The following is a 22480-nucleotide window of genomic DNA, read 5'->3' on the forward strand; positions in this document are numbered from 1 at the left end:
CCATGGATGGCCATTCCTTTCACTTAGCTGTCTTGACACTTCAGCAGGATGTTAACAAGCAGAGCCTACTCCTCAGTGATTAAAACCCTCTCTCTGCGGACTTTCTGAGCATCCACTGATGCAGTAATCCAGTACAAGACCTTTGTCCTTTCCATTAGGTCAGTGCAAAAACGTATTTCTCATACTATTGCAAAACCCTTGAGTAACACTGATCCGCAGTGTAAAACTTGGAGATTGCATTAACCTTGAGTAGGGACAACTTGCTGCCCTAAGGAAGTTGTTTATCTTTCTGGTCCCTGAGGCAGGTGGTTTGAACATGGAGCACTGAAAACACTGAGTGGTTGCTGGGCCCCAGTAGCCTACAGGGTTCTGTTTTCATTAGAGAAAGAGTCCTTTAAACCTTTTCAAGTCCCTTGTCACTTATGAATCTGTGATTAAGACAGGCCAAGAGAGGAAGCTCTGAACAGTGTATGAGCCCTGACAAAAATATTCCTGAAGTACTGGTGACAGCCACCCACCCATCACATGGTTTTACTGTCTTACAAATACTCCAGAGTGCTACTGCCTTTAAGCCAATCCTTAGTGGGTATTTCAAACCGACATATATACATATAGACACATGGTTTTTTACTATGATTAACTGGGTTTTGTCAGTTAGAGAAATTTATTAATCGATTTAAATGTAAAATTATTTTAGGATTTCATATTGAAGACTAAAGATTAAATAGTTAATTTTGAAATGATTATAGGATGCATATTGCTCTGAAATTCTTAAACAAATGTCACATCCTTTAATGAACATAAGGAACTGGGCAGTGAATATGTTTCTTAGTTTGTTGCTTAATAAAACAAAGTGAGAGATGAGAGCTGGCCAGAGGAAAAGCTCAGGCCCCATGTGTTGTGGACAAACAGCAAGTGCTTTTCTATTTTGTACAGAGAATTAGAACATGCAACAAAATTACAGATTTTTAATGTATGCAGCCTCCTCCCTGTCCTCTTATTGGTGTTGACACAAATACCTCGGTGTTTTAGTGTCAAGTAAATGCAGCCGCAGTTAACTGTGAAGGCTTAATGTATTCCCTTTCCAAACACAGGGGACTCTGAGTCCTGAAGCCTGGAGTCTTGCCAGTTACCTCTCTCAAAGTGCTTAATTTCTGATTTTTAAGATGATACCATTTAACAGGCTTGAATAATTACCTTTTAATTAGATCAGAGTCTCTTCTTACTCCAAACAGGCTGAAAGATATGTATATGCACATGGATGCACCCCCCACCCTAACACACACACACACACACACACACACACACACACACACACACACTACTCAAGTACTATATACAATAGGAATACAATATATGTATTAGTCTATAAATCTTTACTACTTTTATATATATTGTCATTATTAATGTTACTTATGGACAAGGTTGACACCTAGGAAGTCTGATGTATAGATAAAGAAAATGAATATTTAGAGGAAAACTATGAAAGACAGTCCTGATGAGACCTGATAGGCTAGAATCAGATGGAAGGGGAGGAGACCTCACCTATCAGTAGACTGGGGAAGGGGAATGGGAGGAGATGAGGAAAGGAGGGAGGGCAGGATTGGGAGGGAATGAGGGTGGGGGCTACAGCTGGGATACAAAGTGAACAAATTGTAATGAATAAATAATAATAATAAATAAAAAGTAAGCTGGAAACTAATTCTTCATGTTGCAGGAGCTATTGGCTACCTGTAGCTCTTCATCTAGGTATGGGACCATGTAAAGTTTCTTGAGTTCACATTGGCATGTCAGTTGGTATTGGAATTATCATTATGTTGGTACTGTTCAGGAGTTATCCCTAGACATATGAATATATGAGCAATGCTAAATATGTTCTATAGGTTGTTTATGTATGTATGTGTCTGTCTATGAATGTATGTATGTGTATCTATCTATCTATCTATCTATCTATCTATCTATCTATCTATCTTTCTATCTATGTAACACTAATAATTAAAGAAGAGACAATAAATGTGAGAATGTAACACAGGAGGAGTTTGGGGGATGTGGAAAGCATGGGCATGGTGTGGATAGTTTTCAGGTATGAAATTCTAACTTTTAAATGTGGAATATGGAGTTCTGTAGGGATATTTGGGTATTTGTGAGGATGCTGATGAGAGGAATTTGTGTACCATGGGCCACACTTCCTAGGTTCAGTAAGAATTATATTTACTATTAAAACAAATACCTATATTTTGACTTGCTTTTAGTAATAACTGTTTTACTATCATCCCTGTCATTCAGTTTTTTTTTTTTTTCAATGCAGTTTATTCAGGAACATTGAACAATCCTCGGACCCCGGGGTCATTCAGTTTTAATCCTGATTTTTCATAGTGTAAACTAGTAAACTCTGTATTGGGATAATATATAAACGATTAGATAAACGCAGTCTAAACCAAGCACAATTTATATAAAAATATATGTATAACTACAGATGTATAGTATTTCTAACTTGGTGTGCCTGCTTTATCTTTACCCCCAAGTATCTCACTACTTTTAAACCTATTCATTCATGCCAAAAACAATTTTATGAGGGAAATATTTGATTTCTCTGCACAGCTTTTAGAAACTTTCCAGAAAACAAAAGTTTAATCAATTTTTGTTCTTTATGAGAAAATTGCAATAATGGAAATGGCAGGTTTCCATAGCTACCCTTTGTGCTTTCTACCTCCAGAAAGTGCAAAATCCTGAAACAAGAAGGAATGTAAATGTTTTTATTAATATTCACACAATGTTACTTCCCACTCACAATAAACACATTAAAATTTAATCAACTAGTTGGCAAATGAATGCACCCAATGTTAATTCTCCGATCATGCTGTTCATATTTGGATCTTTACTCTAATATGTATTTCTTTTTTCTTTTTCTTTTCTTTTCTTTTTTTTTTATTTTGCTTGGAGACCAAAAATATCTGCATTCAATATTGTGTTGGTGGTCCATTTTCACATCCCAGGATCTAATAGACCATTAGTTCTCACAATTGTAATTAAAGTAGTTTTGTAAGCTTCTTGTATAGTGCTATGTATTATAATTATTATACAACATAAATTTAAATAAGTAAAATAGTAAATAAATTTAGACATTCAAGAATCTGGAGAAAGAGGAGCACTCCGCCATTGCTGCTAGGAGTGTAAACTTGTACAACCTCTCTGAAAATCATTCTAGTGCTTTCTCAGAAAATTGGGAATAGTTTTACCTCAAGACCTAGCTATATCACTCCTGGGCATATATCCACCATACAACAAGGACATTTGTTCAACCATGTTCATAGCAGCTTTATTCATAATAGCCAGAACCTGGAAACAACCCAGATGTCCATCAACGGAGGAATGGATACAGAAATTGTGGTACATTTATACAATGGAATATTGCTTAGCAATTAAAAACAAGGAAATCATGAAATTTGCAGGCAAGTGATGGGAACTAGAACAGATCATCTTGAGTGAGGTAACCAAAAGCAGACAGACACACATGGTATATACTCACTCATAAGTGGTTATTAGACATATAATATTGGATAAACATACTAAAATCTGTACACCTAAAGAAGCTAAAAAGAAAAAACAACAACAAGGAAAACCCTAGGGAAGATGCTTAAACCTTATTCAGAAGGGCAAATGGGATAGACATAGGAAGCAGGAGAAGACAGGGAACAGGATAGGAGCCTACCACAGAGTCTGAAAGACTCTACTGATCGAGGTATCAAAGCAGAGGCTGAAACTCATAGTCAAATTTTGGGCAAAATGCATGGAATTTTATAAAAGAAGGGAGAGATAGAAAGACCTGGAAGGGACAGGAGCCCTGAAAGGGGACCAACAGAGAAAAAAAACAAAACAAAACTGGGCCCTAGGGGCCTTGTGGAGACTGATACCCAAGCCAAGGACCATGCATGGAGAGGACCTAAAGTCATTGCTCAGATGTAGCCCATGGACTCAGTCTCCAAGTGGGTGCCCTAGGAAGGAGAACAGGGGCTGATTTTGACATGAACTCAGTGACTGGCTCTTTGATCACCTCCATCTGAGTGGGATGCAGCCTCGTCAGGCCACAGAGGAAGACTATGAAAGACAGTCCTGGTGAGACCTGATAGGCTAGGGTCAGATGGAAGTGGGGGAGGACCTCCTACATTGTCAGTGGACTAGGGAAGGAGTATAGGGCTAGAAGAAGGAGGGAGGGTGGGACAGGGAGGAGATGAAGGAGGTGGCCACAGCCGGGATACAATGTGAATAAAGTGTAATAAATAATAATAATAATTTAAAAATGTTAGAAGAAGCCAACTTTAGGTTATGATAGCTTAGAATCTGTATATGAAAAAATTCATATGACCCATGTTTGCTTGAGATCACTTAGCCTTTATTTACTAGTATGGGCCCCAAGTCAGCTTGTTTCTCACAGCCTTCAACACACCTTACCCACCTGTGTGCTATGAGGTGGCTCTGTCCACTCATTTTAGATTACTCACAGAGCACCAGTCAAATTAGCCAGTCTCAAATCTCTTGAAGGGCATTTAACCATGGCAGTATATTTCTGTTATCCTGGACCATCATTTTTTAAATAGGTCTGATTTATTTATTTTGTTTTCTCATCCAGTTAAAATTTAACTGAAAGTAGATAGGAAAGAATTAGAACATGAGCAATCATTTCTTCAGAAATGTATGTACAATATTGACTCTAACAGTTTTAACTTCCCATTATATGGTAGCAGTTCACTCGGCTTAGAATCTGCACTCTTCTGGCATTCAATTACTTTTTGGTTGTTGTTGTTTCTAGCTTTAAAAAAATTTTAAAAAAATTTAAAATTTAAAAAATTCCACAAAATTTGAAAATCTAAATGAAATGGACAATTTTCTTGACAGATTCCATCTACCAAAATTAAGTCAAGATCAGGTAGAAAGAGTGAATAGCCCTATATCTCCCAAGGAGATTGAAGCAGTCATTAACAGTCTCCCCTCCAAAAAAAGCCTTGGGCCAGATGGCTTCAGTGCAGAATTCTACAAGACCTTCAAAAAAGTGCTAACACCAATTCTTCTCAAACTATTCCACAAAATAGAAACAGAAGGAACACTACCAAACTCATTCTATGAAGCCACAGTCACCATGATACCTAAACCACACAAAGATCCAACAAAAAAAAAAGAGAACTTCAGACCTGTCTCTCTTATGAACATTGATGCAAAAATACTCAATAAAACACTTGCAGACCGAATCCAAGAACACATCAAAGATATCCATTATGACCAAGTAGGCTTCATCCCAGGCATGCAATGGTGGTTCAACATACAGAAATCCATCAATGTAATCCACCACATAAACAAACTGAAGGAGAAAAACCACATGATCATCTCCTTAGATGCCGAAAAAGCATTTGACAAAGTCCAACACCCATTCATGTTTAAAGTCTTGGAGAGATCAGGAATACAAGGCACATATTTAAATATAGTAAAGGCAATATACAGCAAGCCTATAGCCAACATCAAACTCAATGGAGAGAAACTTAAATCAATCCCACTGAAATCAGGGACAAGACAAGGCTGCCCATTGTCTTCATATCTCTTCAACATAGTACTTGAAGTCCTAGCCAGAGCAATAAGACAACTAAAGGAGATCAAGGGGATACAAATCGGAAAAGAAGAGGTCAAAGTGTCACTATTTACAGATGATATGATAATATACATGAGCGACCCCAAAAATTCAACCAGAGAACTCCTCCAACTGATAAACACCTTCAGCAAAGTGGCAGGATACAAAATCAACTCAAAAAAATCAGAAGCCCTCCTGTATACCAAAGACAAAAAGGCTGAGAAAGAAATTAGGGAAACCATACCCTTCACAATAGCCACTAATAACATAAAATACATTGGTGTGACTCTAACCAAGCAAGTGAAAGACCTGTTTGAGAAAAACTTCAAGTCTCTGAAGAAAGAAATCGAAGAAGATATCAGAAGATGGAAAGATCTCCCGTGCTCATGGATTGGTAGGATTAACATTGTGAAAATGGCCATCCTGCCAAAAGCAATCTACATATTCAATGCAATTCCCATCAAAATACCAACTCAATTCTTTACAGACCTTGAAAAAAAATTCTCAGCTTCATATGGAGAAACAAAAAACCCAGAATTTCCAAAACGATCCTGTACAACAACAGATCATCTGGAGGTATCTCCATCCCCAATCTCAAGCTGGACTACACGGCAACAGTAATAAAAACTGCATGGTACTGGCATAGAAACAGAAAGGAGGATCAATGGAACCGCATAGAAGACCCAGAAATAAACCCACACATCTATGAATACTCGATATTTGACAAAGAAGCCAAAACCATTCAATGGAAAAAAGACAGCATCTTCAACAAATGGTGCTGGACCAACTGGATGTCTACATGCAGAAAAATGAAAATAGATCCATACTTATCACCTTGCACAAAACTAAAGTCGAAGTGGATCAAGAACCTCAACATAAAACCAGATACTCTAAATCAGTTAGAAAAAAAAGTGGGGAACAGCCTAGAACTCATTGGCACAGGAGACAACTTCCTGAACAGAACACCAAAAGCAAAGGCTCGAAGAGCAACAATCAATAAATGGGACCTCATGAAAATGATAAGCTTCATGTAAAGAAAAAGACACTGTCATCAAAACAAAACAACTGCCTACAGATTGGGAAAGAATCTTCACCAACCCTTTATCTGATAGAGGGCTAATATCCAGTATATATAAAGAACTAAAGAAGCAGAAAAGCAACAAAACAAGTAATCCAATTAAAAAATGGGGAACAGAGCTAAACAGAGAATTCTTGATAGAGGAACATCGAATGACAGAGAAACACTTAAAGAAATGCTCAATCTCATTAGCCATTAGGGAAATGCAAATCAAAACAACCCTGAGATTTCACCTTATACCCATCAGAATGGCCAAGATGAAAAACTCAAGTGACAACACATGCTGGAGAGGTTGTGGAGAAAAGGGAACCCTCCTCCATTGCTGGTGGGAATGTAAACTGGTACAACCACTTGGGAAGTCAATCTGGCGCTTTCTCAGACAATTAGGAGTAGTGCTACCTCAACACCCAGCTATAACACTCCTAGGTATATACCCCAGATTTGCTCAAGTACACAGCAAGGACATTTGTTCAACTATGTTTATAGCAGCTTTATTTGTAATAGCCAGAACCTGGAAACAACCCAGATGTCCATCAACGGAGGAATGGATACAGAAATTGTGGTATTTTTGCACAATGGAATACTACTCAGCAATCAAAAAGGAAGAAATCATGAAATTTGCTGGCAAATGGTGGGATCTAGAAAAGATCATTTTGAGTGAAGTATCCCAGAAGGAGAAAGACAAACATGGTATATACTAGCTTATATAGACCTACAATATATGATAAACATAATGAAATCTACACACCTAAAGAAGATAATCAAGAAAGCAGACACAGGCGAAGATGATCAATCCTCATTTAGAAAGACAAATTGGACATTGAACGTATGACTGGAGTCTACCGCAGAAGGCATCTGAAAGACTCTACTTAGCAGTGTTTCAAAGCAGACACTAAGACTCATAACCAAATCCTTGGCAGAGTGCAGGGAATCATATGAAAGAAGGGGAGTTAGTATGATATGGAAAGGATAGGAGCTCTACAAGGACCAAATATATCTGGGCACAGGGTCTTTTCTGAGACTGACACTCAACCAAGGACCATCTATGGATATAACCTAGAACTTCTGCTCGGATGTGACCCGTGGTAGCTCAGTAACCAAATAGTTTCCCAAAGTAAGGGGAAGAAGGACTTCTTCTAACAGGATCTCAAGGGCAGGCTCTTTAACCTCCCTACAACCCCCCCCCCCAGGGGAGGAGCAGTCCTGTTAGGACACAGAGGAGGACTTTGCAGCCAGTCCTGAAGATACCTGATAAAACAGGGTCAAATGAAAGGGGAGGAGGTCCTCCCCTATCAGTGGACTTGGAAAGGGGCAGGAAGGAGACCAGGGAGGGAGTGTGGGGTTGGGGAGGGAATGAGGGAGCAGGATACAGCTGGGACACAGATCAGACCTCTACTCTTGCCTGATGTGTCTAAAACAAAAAAAAGGGGGAACTGTAGAGAGCTGCGGAATGCTATGCCTTAAAGATGGAGCTGGTTTCCGCCTTCCACTTTCCCGATGGTGAGTGCTCTCTGTCATGAACAATTCCACATTTGGCTAAGGCTGAGGATCTGGCTTGCTTCCATGTATGTGGACCTATCTGCATTGCCCACGTGGCACTCCTGGGTTGGCTACCCAGAGGCTATTTAAGCTGTGGGCTGCCTTTCCCCAGGGTCCGAGGATTGTTCAAGGTTCCTGAATAAACTGCATTGAAAACAAAAAAAGAAAAAGAAAATTAAAAAAAGATAATGTTTCAATTAAAAACTAAATTTGATTTTTTTCATGCAGTCTCACATTGCATGAAAGCATTTAATAAATCATTAAGATTTATTAAAATACAAAAAAATTTTAAAAATTTATTCTCTTATTCAGATTCAGGTGAAAAAGGCAGGGTGCAAGCACAGGTACCCAAGGGCTCGGTGCAGGAATGGGCTCAGGTATGGGCGTGTGCATTGAAGCCTAGGACACTCTTGTGAATGGCGGGCTGTGGGCACAGGTCGGGGTGAAGCATGGTGCGTGTGCAGGTTCCTTGAGGGCAATTGTCGGATGCCTTAGAAGGGAGTTGGATTTTGGCTTACAGGCCTACAATATTCTGTTCTCCTGCTACTCAGGCTCCTCTGGGCTCTGCCATCTTGGATCAGGGATCAACACGCGTCTATTGTTTGCCTGGCCTCCACAGGGTGACCAGCAGAACTGTGGTTTGGATGCTGAGATGTTGCCCTTATATGAGCAGAAGGGATCTGATGTCTGGCTGCTAGAGTGGAGGGTCCCTGGATCTGGAGATCCTCACTTGCCAGAATATGTGGAAAGTGCAGGGGGCTCACAGTTCGTGACTCCTGGACCTTTGAGACGGCCATGCAGGAGGGGGAAGGTGGATGTGACTGGGCCCCAACTCATGGGATGTTCCCTCCAGTCCGGGAAGCACCAAAGTCAATGCTCTGGATCCAGCCACTTGTCCATTCACTGGTTTCAGAGTTTCAGATACTCTGCCCCTCTGATAGGTGCACACTGGTCGCTGCCATCTTGGAACTTCCTTGATTTCCCTAGTTTTTAAGAACTGTAGAAAAGCCTTCTGCAGCCGTAAGTCAATATTAACCCACTATTCAGTCATATTTCTCAGACCATTACAATTTTAAACACTACTGGATAAACGGAAGGTGAATTTTTCTCATGTACTTACCCTGTATTCTGTTGCTGACCTACTCATGCCAGCAGATTACCTATTTGCCAAATAAAATAAAAATTAGGACAAACACCATCAGTAAAAGAACCCACAGATCTTTAAATTGCCCCAAGAATCTTTATTTGCTAGTACAAAGTAATGTGAAATTTAAATTAAAAATTTAAAAACCAATGAGGATAAGATACATTTAGTAACAATGCCCAATACTGCTCCAGGATAGCTTTGCATTATATGCCTCAAAATACACCTGGAGATTACAGTAAACAAATGAGTTTAATAGCACTTTAAACATTTGAAAAGGCAGGCACACAAGCCTGTGGTGTGCCAGACTGACACCCAAATGGAAAAGGAGAATTAAGGCCTAAGTTTAGGTTTAAAAATCCCAGTTCACGATATCACCCACTTAACTTAATGCCTCCCATCTTTGGGGGGAAATAGCAGACTTCATCGGAATCGATGGTTGTTATTATAACTAAAATCATAGTATCGTTGCTCATATGCTCGGGACCCTTGATGTCTTTACACTTCTCCTTCCTGTGCTCACAGTGTGCTTACCTTTCCTCTATCCTCATTTCCTTCTGCTAACCCTCAGCTCTTTGTTTTCAGATCCCACTTCCAACATTTTTTTCCCCAAAATGCATCATGGTCTTTTTAAAATTTGCCTTTGCATATCTGTTTGTTTGCCTTAGAGTAGAAAAGACTAGATGAGCAAGGCTTAAGCTTGTTTTTGTTCTCTTTTGTATCTGCAAGGAAAGCCTGCTACATAATACAAATATTGACTCCATAAAGGAATATGATGTTTGCATAGCAAGAGGATATTCTAAAGAAAACTGCATATAATAAAGAAAACTGCCTTCACCTTGCTACAACCGGCTGAGATGAGCTTAATGTTTTCAAGCTAAAGAAATCATGAGTTCCCCTCTGCTGAAACCATTCCTAAATTTCTTCTGATAGTTTTTCACATTCCTTAATAGTCAGTCTTATAGCATGTTTATTATGGGCTTTACAGTCATATACTTTCCAGAAAATTATGATGACTGAGTACTGAGTCCTGGGTGCTTCAGAGGTGTAGAGGCACTAAATGAAGCATTTAATGGAGACTGGAGAAGACATCATCCTTACCATTAAACTGAATGCTCTCTGTGAATACTCTCTGTGGTTGAACTGTTTTCACTAAACATCTGATTCTCTAGAAATGGGCAGCATCTGCTAGAAAAGGGGAAAAGAGAATCAAGAAAGAATCTTTAAAACAATGAGAGCTGGTTGCTTTGAGTAGCTCAACCTATCACTATGATATAGTTTCTATAGTTATCATTTGATTTCTTTCTGCCTGGGTTCATTATACTACAATAATTTACCACAAACTACCTGGATTAAGTAAAAACAGGAAAAAAAATTTCAGAATTCCAAATATTGAAAAGTCTTAAGTCAGAGTGACGGCAGAAGAATGTTATGGGACAGCCTTCTTCAAGGTAGCCGCCTACTTGCTGAATTATGGCACAACAGAAAGTTAAGTTCTCTCATTCTTTTCCTATAAGGGTTCCAGTCTCACAACTTAATGTTGTGCTATGATTTTGAAATAGCCCCACAGCTTCAATATGAGAAGTATTGGTGGTAATACTAGGAGATACTGAAGACACTTTTGGAGATAGTGCTAAGCCAGTCTAAGTAGGTGAGCATGGGTAGGGTACATCTGGCTCCACTTTTATCTTTGTTTTCTGCTTTCTTGCCCACCAGGATGAGAGCAAACTCCACCATTTGTTTCCAAATCTGAGTCCTGGCTGCTACGAAGGAATGAAATCTTCAAAATCCATGACCACAAATAAATCTCTTTTCTTAAAATATTTCTGTTAGAATATGGTCACAGTGATGCAAAAGTAGGTAATACACAGAATTCCTAATTACTCCAAATACTATTACAATGAAACTTTCATAGTTAGACACACATGTTCAGAACACCATTTCTTTTTCTTTGAAAAAAGTTATTTACCTATTTGACTTAATTGAGTGATTTTGGTGTCTGTTGAGTGCCAGACACCATGCTATGGTGATAGAAAGATTTAAAAATTTCCTTCAATGAGCTCACAGACAGTGCTAGACACTGAAAAACATTCTTTGAGAAATGAGTGTGCATAAGTGTTAGGAATGCACAGGACTCAGAGTGAGAATTCTGGTTTTCTGAAAGAAAGAATTCTTCAACTTATTCTGAATAATGGACAAGATTTGATTGTGTCTCTTTTCTATAGCTCTCTAATCATGGCTTGTAATTATTCGTTAGAATAATTATTTGATCAGTGTCTGTGCCTGCCTCTAGATACCAACCTTCATGCCAGCAGGACAACATGTTTTCCCACCTCCTTTCCAGCAATAACTATGGAGTTTGGTACACAGGAGACTGCCACGTTTTGTTTATGAGAAAACAAGTTTGTCTGTTTACTTTGTCCAGCTATGGAGCATCATCTACAAAAGCCTAATGCACATAATTCATAACAGTACATCTCATTCCCACAAATGCATCCCATTGAAATGAGCATATATGTTCATCTAAGAAGTTCATGTTATTCATATTTATAATCATTTTTAATAATTATCCTTATTTGATAATATGAGAATGGATCAAATGTCTCTTAACCACAGAATTATTAAATTGTGACTTATGTATACAGCACCATCAATAAGTGGGAAAAGGTCATGGAAAAACATAGATATAGCTCACAAAGAAATGTTAGGCCAAAAAGCTAGGCAAAAGAGGAAATATATGGTTAAGTTTAGAGACAACATTTAAATAGGCAAAATTAACCAGGTCTTTTTAGAAGCTAGGACAATGTTACCCTAGAATGGGATATCTGGAGAGAGGATGGATGCACAATGGTAGTGCTAAAATTCTGGTTGTTTTCTGGATGGATAGGTTATTCACTCTGAATTAAGAAACATTCTCTATTTATCATATTTCAATAGAGAAGTTTATGAAACAAATGACAACTTTAGTGTTGCCTGCTCCTAATTGTTAAAGGGAAGCCCTTCAACATGTATGCAGATTGGAAAGGGCCAGCAAGAAGAGAGAGAGGGGGACTTTGAGGTAATGATTTTCTGGGGTGTTAAGTAGAGATGAAGAAAGCTCCCTCTTCCAGGACAGTAGTAAAGAGAGTGTGCCTTCATGCAAAGGGTTAGCAATCTTTTCAGTCAGACAATAATTCTCTTTTATTTTGAGTCCTTAATTTTAAATTGTGTTGACCCTTCTGATTAATTCAGATTTGCCTCAGGCATTTACAAAAAAGGAAAATTATTTTACTATAACATTTTTGGGAAGGTTGTGAGTGGTTCTGAAAGGGCTCTGGGGGGTTGTCTTTGTGGTCACACCACCATTTTGGTGGGTAGTAAGAAGACACAGGGATGTTTTCTTTTTCCTTTTTTGCTGTGCCTGTGAGGATAGAGATTTGATAGGCAGCTGTGGCACAGGCGCTCCTAATAGAATTGAGCACAGAATAAGCACACCTGCTGCATGGAACTGAGATCTAATAAGGCTCTGATGCATACAAGAAGAAGTTTATTATGTTCTAGCCACTTGATTATCTTCTCAGGTAGCGTCTTCTACTGTCCTCACTGCCCATACTTGGTAATTTCATCTTGTCATTGCTCATTTGCCTATGGATCATCTTTATGCCCTCTTCGCGTTTCACACAGCTGAAGCTGCAAGGGGTGTCTCCTTCAGACTTGCATCAAATGAGGCTGACTTCTTTGAAATAGTCATGCAGTATGGTGTACGGAGAATATAAAGACAAAATTTGCAGAGGAAGTGAAAGCCACACTTAGGAATTTGAGCTGTGAAATTATTTGAGAATTATGAAGGTTTTTAACTGGCATCATTTCCCCACAAGAATGTTGGTACACAACTTTTTTTTTTTTTATTTAAGACATTCATAAGAAACATTTCTTTGTGAGTTCCCTCTCTTGACTATTGAGGAGTGAGGTTATACATATTGTTTCACAGAGTTTCAGAGATGAAGTGAATAGTTGAAAATGAAATAATAAAAATATTATTTTTATAGTTTCTCTACTGTCATGGATCTAATATGTGTTAAATCATCATACACATACCATCCTAAAATCTTTTTTTTTATTTTCTGCCTCTTTTTTCCTTCCTTATTGTCTTCCTTCCCTTCTTCTTATCTTGTTTCATTGTTTTCCATCTTTCGCAAGCTATCCTACTTTAAAATCCTTTAAAACACAAGGTTTGATGCCTAGCAATATATAAGTCAGACAAGTTGTAGCCACTGCTTAACACAGAGTTTAACATCTATATCTTTATGAATCTTCATAATCTAAAATTACTGCAAATATTAACTTCTTTCTTTTGTGCACAGTCAAAAATTTGTACACTCTCTACCATTAATTCATTGTTACATAGTATAACTGGTTTGCCACATAATCCTGTCTGACATTTCCAAGATAAGACTTCCAAGAAAAAAATAGTAAACTTATGCTTCTCAGTAAATACTTCTTCTTTATTCAAGACAGATAGGTGAATCTTTTTGTCCTTTATTTATTTATTTAGTCACTTAACATACCAATTACAGCCCTTTCCCTCCTCTCCTTCCAGTCCCACTCTTCCACCTTCTACCCCTCTCTCCTTCTTCCCAGAGAAGGGAAGCCCTTCAACATGTGCTATCCCACCCAGCCACTTCATGTCACATCAGAACTAAGCGTGTTCTTTTCACTGAGGCCAGACACTGCTGCCCAGCTAGGGAAAGTGATCCAATAGCAGACAACTGTGTTTAAGTCAGTAAAAGCCTCCCCTTTTGTTGCTAAGGGACCCACAGGAAGACTGAGTTGTCCATTAACTCTGTAAGTGTAGGTCCAGTCCATACATGCACTTAGGTTGGTGGTACAGTCTCTGCAAGCCTCCATAGGCCCAAGTTAGTTGACTCTGTTGGTCTTGTGAAGTTCGTGTCCCCTTCGGGTCTGTCTATCCTTTCCCCAACTCTTTCACAAGATTCCCAGATCTCTGTCTAATGTTTGCTTGTGGGTCTCAGCATCTATTTAGATCTGCTACTGGGTGCACTTTCGCAGAGTACAGTTATCCTGCCCATCTTGTAGGCAGGATAAATTTTGGGTCAAAGTTTTCTGGTTGCTTGGTGTCCCCCTCTTTCCACTGGAAAACCTACCTGGTTATAAGGGATGACTACTCCAGTCTCCATATCCCTCCGCTGCCAGGAGTCTCAGCTAGAGTCACCCCAAATCCTCCTAGGAGCTTACCTTGTCACAGGTCTTCAGCTTTTCCTGGAGATCCTCACGCATCTGCTTCCCATCTCTCTCCCACCACCCACTTTTCTACATCGGGTCCCCACTCTTGTTCCCCTCCTCAGTGCCTCTCCCATCTGCTTCCCTTTCTTCATCTACTTCTGATGTCAGTTTTGCTTCCTCTTCTAAGTGAGAGTCAAACTTCCTGTGCTGGGTCCTCCTTGTTACTTAGATTCTTTAGGTCTGTGGATTGTGGTATGGTAATCTTGTACTATATGGCTAATATCTGCTTATAAGTGAGTACATGACATGAGTATCTTTCTGGGTTACCTCGCTTAGGATGATCTTTTCTACTTACAGCCATTTGCCTGCAAATTCCATGATTTCCTTGTTTTTAATACCTAAATAGTATTCCATTGTGTAAATGTACCACATTTTTTTTAAATCCATTTTTCAGTTGTAGGGCATCTGAGTTGTTTCTAGTTCCTAGCTATTATAAATAAAGTGGCTAGGAACATAAATGAACAAATGTCCTTTCAGTATAGTGGAAGATATTTTGGGTATATGCTCAGAAGTGCTATAGTTGTGTCTTGTGGTAGATCTATTTCTGATTTTCTGAGAAAGCACCAAAATGACTGTACAATTTTGCACTTTTATCAGCAATGGAGGAGTGTTTTCCTTTCTCTATATTCTAACCATTATGTGCGGTCACTCGATTTTTTAAAAAGATTTATTATAAAATTTAGATTTCAACCAAAATTAATCAAAAGAGATAGAGAAGGACACTTCATACTCATCATGAGAAAAATCCACTAGGAAGATATCACAATCCTGAACATCTATGCCCCAAATGCAAGGGCACCAATATTTGTAAAACAAACTTTAATAAAACTTAAATCACACATGGACCCCCACACATTAATAGGGACAGACTTCAACACCCCACTCTCAACAAAGGACCAGTCGTCAAAACATAAATTAAACAAAGAAACAATAACTCTGACAGAGGTCATGAATCAAATGGACCTCATGGACATCTACAGAACCTTTCACTCAAACGCAAAATAATTTACCTTCTTCTCAGCACCTCATGGAACCTTCTCTAAAATATACCATATAGTTGGTCACAAAGCAAGACTCAACAGATAAAAGAAGATTGAAATAATCCCTTGTATCCTATCTGGTCACCATGGAATAAAGCTGGACCTCAATGACAAAAATAGCAAAAGGCCTACACACAGATGGAAACTGAACAACTTGCTATGAAAGGACAGCTGGGTAAGGGAAGAAATAAAGAAAGAAACTAAAGACTTACTAGAATTCAATGAAAATGAAGGCACAACATACCCAAACTTATGGGACACAATGAGAGCAGTGTTAAGAGGAAAGTTCATAGTACTAAGTGCCTTCAAGAAGAAATTCGAAACATCTCATGCAAGCAAATTAATGGCTCACTTAAAAGCCCTAGGGGAAAAAAAAAAGAAGAAGAAGAAGCAGACACACCAAAGAGGAGTAGATGGCTGGAAATAATCAAACTCAGGGCTGAAATCAATCAATTATAAACAAATAAAACAATTCAAAGAGTCAATGAAACCAAGAGCTGGTTCTTTGATAAAATCAACAAGATAGACAAACCCTTAGGCAAAGTAACTAAAAGGCAGAGAGACACTATCCAAATCACCAAAATCAAAACCAAAAAGAGGGATATAACTGAAGAAAACCAAACAATAATTAGGACTTACTTTAAAAGCCTATATGCCACAAAATTTGAAAATCTAAATGTAATGGAGAATTTTCTTGATTGATTCCACATTCCAAAACTGAATCATGACCAGGTAAATCAATTAAATAGTCCTATATCCCCTAAAGAAATAGAAGCTGTCATCAAAAGTCTACCATACAAAAAAAGCCCAGGGCCAGATGGTGTCAGCGCAGAATTCTACCAGACCTTCAAAGAAGAGTTAACACCAATACTCTTCAAACTATTCCACAAAATAGAAACAGAAGGAACACTACCAAACTCATTCTATGAAGCCACAGTCACCTTGGTACGTAAACCTCACAAAGACCCAACAAAGAAAGAGAATTTCAGGCCTATCTCCATTATGAACATGGATGCAAAAATACTCAACAAAATACTTGCAAACCGAATACAAGAACACATCAAAGATATCATCCACTACGACCAAGGCATTCCAGGCATGCAGGGGTGGTTCAATATATGGAAATCCATCAATGTGATCCACCACTTCAACAAACTGAAGGAGGAAAACCACATGTTCATCTCCTTATATGCTAAAAAGGCATTTGACAAAATCCAACATCCATTCATGTTTAAAGTATTGGAGAGATCAGGGATACAAGACACATACCTTAACATAAAGGCAATATACAGCAAGCCTATAGCCAACATCAAACTCAATGGAGATAAACTTAAATCAATCCCACTGAAATCAGGGACAAGGGAAGGCTGCTCACTCTCTCCCTATCTCTTCAACATTGTTCTTGAAGTCCTTGCTAGAGCAATAATAAAATTTAAGGAGATCAAGGGGATACAAATTAGAAAGGAAGAAGTCAAAGTATCACTATTTGCAGATGATATGATAGTATACTTGAGTGACCCCAAAAACTCTACCAGGGAACTGCTACAGCTGATTAACACCTACAGCAAAGTGGCTGGATACAAAAATAACTCGAGAAAGGGCCGAGAAAGAAATTAGGGAAACAACAACTTCACAATTGCCACAAAGGACATGAAGTACCTAACCAAGCAAGTCAAAGAGTTGTATGAAAAAAATTTTCAGTCTCTGAAGAAAGAATTAGAATAAGATATCAGAAGATGGAAAGATCTCCCATATTCATGGCTTGGCAGGATTAACATAGTAAAAATGGCCATCTTACCAAAAGCAATCTACAGATTCAATGCAATTCCCATCAAATTACCAACACAATTCTTTACAGACCTTGAAAGAAAAATTCTCAAGTTCATATGGAACAACAAGAAACCCAGAATTTATCGAATGGCAGAAAAACACTTAAAGAAATGTTCAACATCCTTGGTCATAAGGAAAATCCAAATATATCCCCCATTTTTATTCATTATTAGCCAGATAGAGCCAAGTAATTGTGGTAATGATACTTGCTTTTTTGCCCAATGCTGGAATGCTAGTAAATTTAGGTATGCCCTGGTTACTCGCATGCCTCACTGCGTGCCTGTGCCCGTTGATGCCCCTCACGCTATGACTCTCTTCAGACAGAAAAGGGATCTTGGAACTACAGCCACCATTGTTACTACCATCTCATTGGCGGCTGTTGGAGCTACCACCGGGGCATTAGCCATGAGTCATACTGGGCAGACTGCTCAGACCCTGAACAATCATTTAGCCAATGTAGCTCATGCCTTAGTTGTACACAAAGGAATTAATGCTCAACTAAAAGGAAGCTTGATGGTGTTCAATCAGAGGATTGACCTCATGCAGGAGCAAATTGATACCCTATGGCAAATCGCTCAACTTGGCTGTCAATGAAAATATGCTGGACTTTGAGTCACTAGCATATAACATGAGAATTTTTCCTGTGCTGCAAATCTGTCTAAACAATTGTTGAGCTATATTTTAGGTAATTGGACTGGAGAATTCGATACTACGATGGGGCAGCTGAGAGTGGCCATTGTCACAGTAAATTCTACCAGAGTGGACGCAGGACTAGCCACAGGATTATCATCATGGATTGCTGCAGCCATGAATCATCTGAAGGAATGGGCAGGCATGGGAGCGTTAGCAGGCCTTCTGGTGTTGGTCTCCTTGGTTTGCCTGTGGTATATATGCAAGATTAGAGTCTCACAACAGTGTGATGCAGCCATGATCATTCAGGCCTTTACAGCCATTGAAGCAGGACATTCTCCCCAAGCATGGTTGGCTACCATAAAAAGCTAAAATGTTATGCTCAGGATGCGAGGCTAAGCACTGCACTCAGGGTCAGCCGCGTTGGACCCAGAGAAGAGCATGTCTGGTTGCATGCGGGTTGATGCCCCAGGTCCTGCCTCTGAGAAAAAGGTATCGGACGGGTCTGATGCTCTTTGGGTGGATGACACCTAAATGAACATCGGTACAAAGTCCCAATTTATTTCTAATATCAGAGATCAGACCTCTACTCTTGCCTGATGTGTCTAAAACAAAAATGGGGAACTGTAGAGAGCTACGGAATGCTATGCCTTAAAGATGGAGCTGGTTTCTGCCTTCCACCTTCCCGATGGTGAGTGCTCTCTGTCATGAACAATTCCACATTTGGCTAAGGCCGAGGATCTGGCTGGCTTCCATGTATGTGGACCTATCTGCATTGCCCACGTGGCACGCCTGGGTTGGCTACCCAGAGGCTATTTAAGCTGTGGGCTGGCTTTCCCCAGGGTCCGAGGATTGTTCAAGGTTCCTGAATAAACTGCATTGAAAAAAAAAAAAAAAAAAAGAAACAATGAGAGGAACAACAGAGGAAAAAAAAAGACCCTAAGTTTCACCTTAAACCCATTAGAATGGCTAAAATAAAAAACTCAAATGACAACACATGCTGGAGAGGTTGTGGAGAAAGGGGAACCCTCCTCCACTGCTGGTGGGAATGTAAACTTGTATAACCTCTCTGGAAATCAATCTGGCACTTCCTCCAATAACTAGGAATAGTGCTTCCTCAAGATCCAGCTATACTACTCCTAGGCATATACCCAAAAGAGGCTCAAGTACACAATAAGGACATGTTCTCAAACATGTTTGTAGTAACCTTAATTGTAATAGCCATAACCTGGAAACAACCCAGATACCCCTCAGTGGAGGAATGGATTCAGAAATTGTGGTACATCTACACAATGGAATATTACTCAGCAATAAAAAACAAAGAAATCATGAAATTTGCAGGTAAATGGTGGGATCTGGAAAAGATCATCTTGGGTGAACTATCCAAGAAGCAAAAAGATGCACACGGTATTTACTCACTCATATAGACATATAACATAGGGTAAACCTACTAAAATCTGTACACCTAAAGAAAATAATCAAGAGGGAGGACTCTTGCTAAAATGCTCAATTCCTATCCAGAAAGGCAAAGAGGATGGACATCAGAAGAAGGAGAAAAGATGGAACAAGTTAGGAGCCTGACAAAGAGGACCTCTGAAAAGCTCTGCCCTGCAGACTATCAGTGCAGATGCTGAGACTTATGGGCAACTTTTGGGCAGAGTGCAGGGAAAAAGGTGGGAAACAGTACAATCTGGAGCGGACAGGAACTCCATAAGGAGAGCAACAGAACCAAAACTCTGAGCACAGGGGCCTTTCCTGAGACTGATACTCCAACCAAGGACTATGCATGGAGATAACCTAAGACCCCTGCACAGATGTAGCCTATGACAGTTCAGTATACAAGTCGGTTCCACTGTAATAGGAACAGGGACTGTCTTTGACATGAACTGATTGGCTGGCTCTTTAATTACCTCCCCTTAGGGGAAAGCAACATTACCAGGCCACAGAAGAAGACAATGCAGACACTCCTGATGAGACCTAATAGACTAGGATCAGAAGGAAGGAAAAGAAGACCTCCCCTATCAGTGGACTTGGGGAGGGGCACGCATGCAGAGGGTGGAGGAAGGGAGGGATTAGGATGGGAGGAGGGAGGGAACCACAGTGGGGATACAAAGTAAATAATGTGTAATTAATAGAGAATAAAAAAATTTAAAAAGATTATTTATTTATTATTTGTACAGTATTCTGCTTACAGGCCAGAAGAGGACACCAGATCTCATTATAGATAGTTGTTATAGTTGTGAGCCATTATGTGGTTGCTAGGAATTGAACTCAAGACCTGTGGAAGAGCATCCAGTGTTCTTAAACTCTGAGTCATCTCTCCAGCCCCTGTCAATTGAGTTTTTGATATTAGTCATTCTGATGACGTAAGATGGATTCTTAGAGTTGTTTTCATTTGCATTTCTCTGATGACTAAGAACCTTGAGTATTTCTGTAAGTGCTTCTCAGATATTATAGATTCGTATTTTGAGAATTCTATGTTTACCTCTGTACCTTGTTTTTAAATAAGATTATTTGGATGTTGGTGTTTAATTTTTTGAGTTCTTTATATATTTTGGATATTAACCTTCTGTCACATATAGGGTTGATGAAGATCTTTTCCCAGCCTGTAGGCTGTCGTTTTTTTCTGTTGACAGTGTCCTTTGTTTTAAAGAAGTTTTCATTTTTATGAGGTCCAATTTATTGATTGTTGATCTTAGAGCCTGAGCTGTTGATTTTCTGCTTAGGAAGTTGTCTCCTGTGCTAATAAGTTAAAGGCTTTTCCCCATTATTTCTTCTAAAAGATTTAGTGTGTCTGGTTTTATATGGTCAACTCTGGAGAAGGTTCCCTGTGTTGCTGAGAAGAGGATATATTCTCTTGTATTAGGATGAAATGTTTTGTAGTTATCTGTTAGGTCCATTTGATTTATGATATCTATTAGTTTCATTATATCTTTGCTTAGTTTCTGCCTTATTGATCCGTCCATTGTTTGTGAGTGGGGAATTGAAGTCTCCCACTATTAATGTGTGAGGTTCAATATGTGATTTTAGGTTTAGGATTTGCGGCATGAATGTTCAGAATTGAGGTATCTTCCTTGTGGATTTTTCCTTTCACGAGTATGAAGTGTCCTTCCCATCTCTTTTGTTTACTTTTGGTTGAAAGCCTGTTTTATTAAATATTAAATGGCTACTCCTGCTTGTTTCTTGGGTCCATTTGCTTGGAAGACTTTTTTTTTCCAGCTCTTTACTCTGAGGTACTGTTTATCTTTGCTGGGGTCTGTTTCTTATGTGCAGCAGATTGACAGATCCTGTCTTTGCATCCACTGTTAGCCTGTGTCTTTTTATTTCTGAATTGAGTACATTGATACTGAGATATATTAATGACCAATGATTGCTGATTCCTGGTATTTTGATGTTAGTGGTGGGTGATTGTGTGTGTATGTTTCCCTTCTGTTTTTGCCTGTATGAAATTATTTGCTTCTTGTGTTCTCCTGGATGTAATTGTTCTCATTTTGGAGTTTTCTTTTAGTATCTTCATAGATCTGGCTTAGTGGAAAGATAATGTTTAAATTTGCTTTTTTCATGGAATATCTTGTTTACTCCATTTATGTTGATTGAAAATTTTGCTGGGTATAGTATTCTGTGCTGGTATCTGTGATCTCTTAGAGGCTGCATGTCATCTGCCCAGGAGCTTCTGGCTTTTAATGTTTCTTTTGAGAAGTGTGGTGTAATTTTAATAAGTCTGCCTTTATTTGTTATCCCTTGTGGCTTTTAATATTCTTTCTTTACTTTGTACATTTAGTGTTTCTTATTATTATATGAAGGGAGGATTTTCTTTTCTTTCTTTTTTGGTGCAATCTATTTGGTGTCCTGTATGCTTTTCATACATTCATAGGCATATCTTTCTTTAGGTTAGGGGAGTATACTTCTATGATTTTGCTGAAGATATTTTCTGGGCCTTTGAGCTGAGAATCTCCTCTTCCATTTCTATTATTCTTTGGTTCAGTCTTTTCATACTGACCTATTTTCTTTGATGAATGTATGAAGTTTTTCTATTGTGTCTTTTATTCCTGAGATTCTCTCATCCGTATTTTATATTCTGTTGGTGATGCTTGTATCTGTAGTTCCTGATCTCTTTCCTAGGTTTTCCATCTACAGGGTTGCCTCAGATTGTGTTTTCTTTATTGCTTCTATTTTCATTATGAGGTCTTGAACAGTTTTTTTCATGTTCTTCTCCCATTTTATTGTATTTTCCTGTAGTTCTTTGAAGGATTTCTTTTCCTCTTTTAAGACCTCTATCATTTTCATAACATCAGATTTAAGATCATATTCTTGTG

At 38.8% G+C, this 22480-nt stretch overlaps 1 long non-coding RNA gene across 1 annotated transcript in view; it reads left to right on the forward strand.

Moving 5' to 3' along the window:
- Positions 1–22480, forward strand: part of LOC132648917 (uncharacterized) — a 334735-nt gene that overhangs the window by 292215 nt on the left and 20040 nt on the right. The window lies entirely within an intron of this gene.

Source organism: Meriones unguiculatus, chromosome 1 (genome assembly GCF_030254825.1).
Source record: "Meriones unguiculatus strain TT.TT164.6M chromosome 1, Bangor_MerUng_6.1, whole genome shotgun sequence".
In the NCBI taxonomy this organism is placed as follows: Eukaryota; Metazoa; Chordata; class Mammalia; order Rodentia; family Muridae; genus Meriones; species Meriones unguiculatus.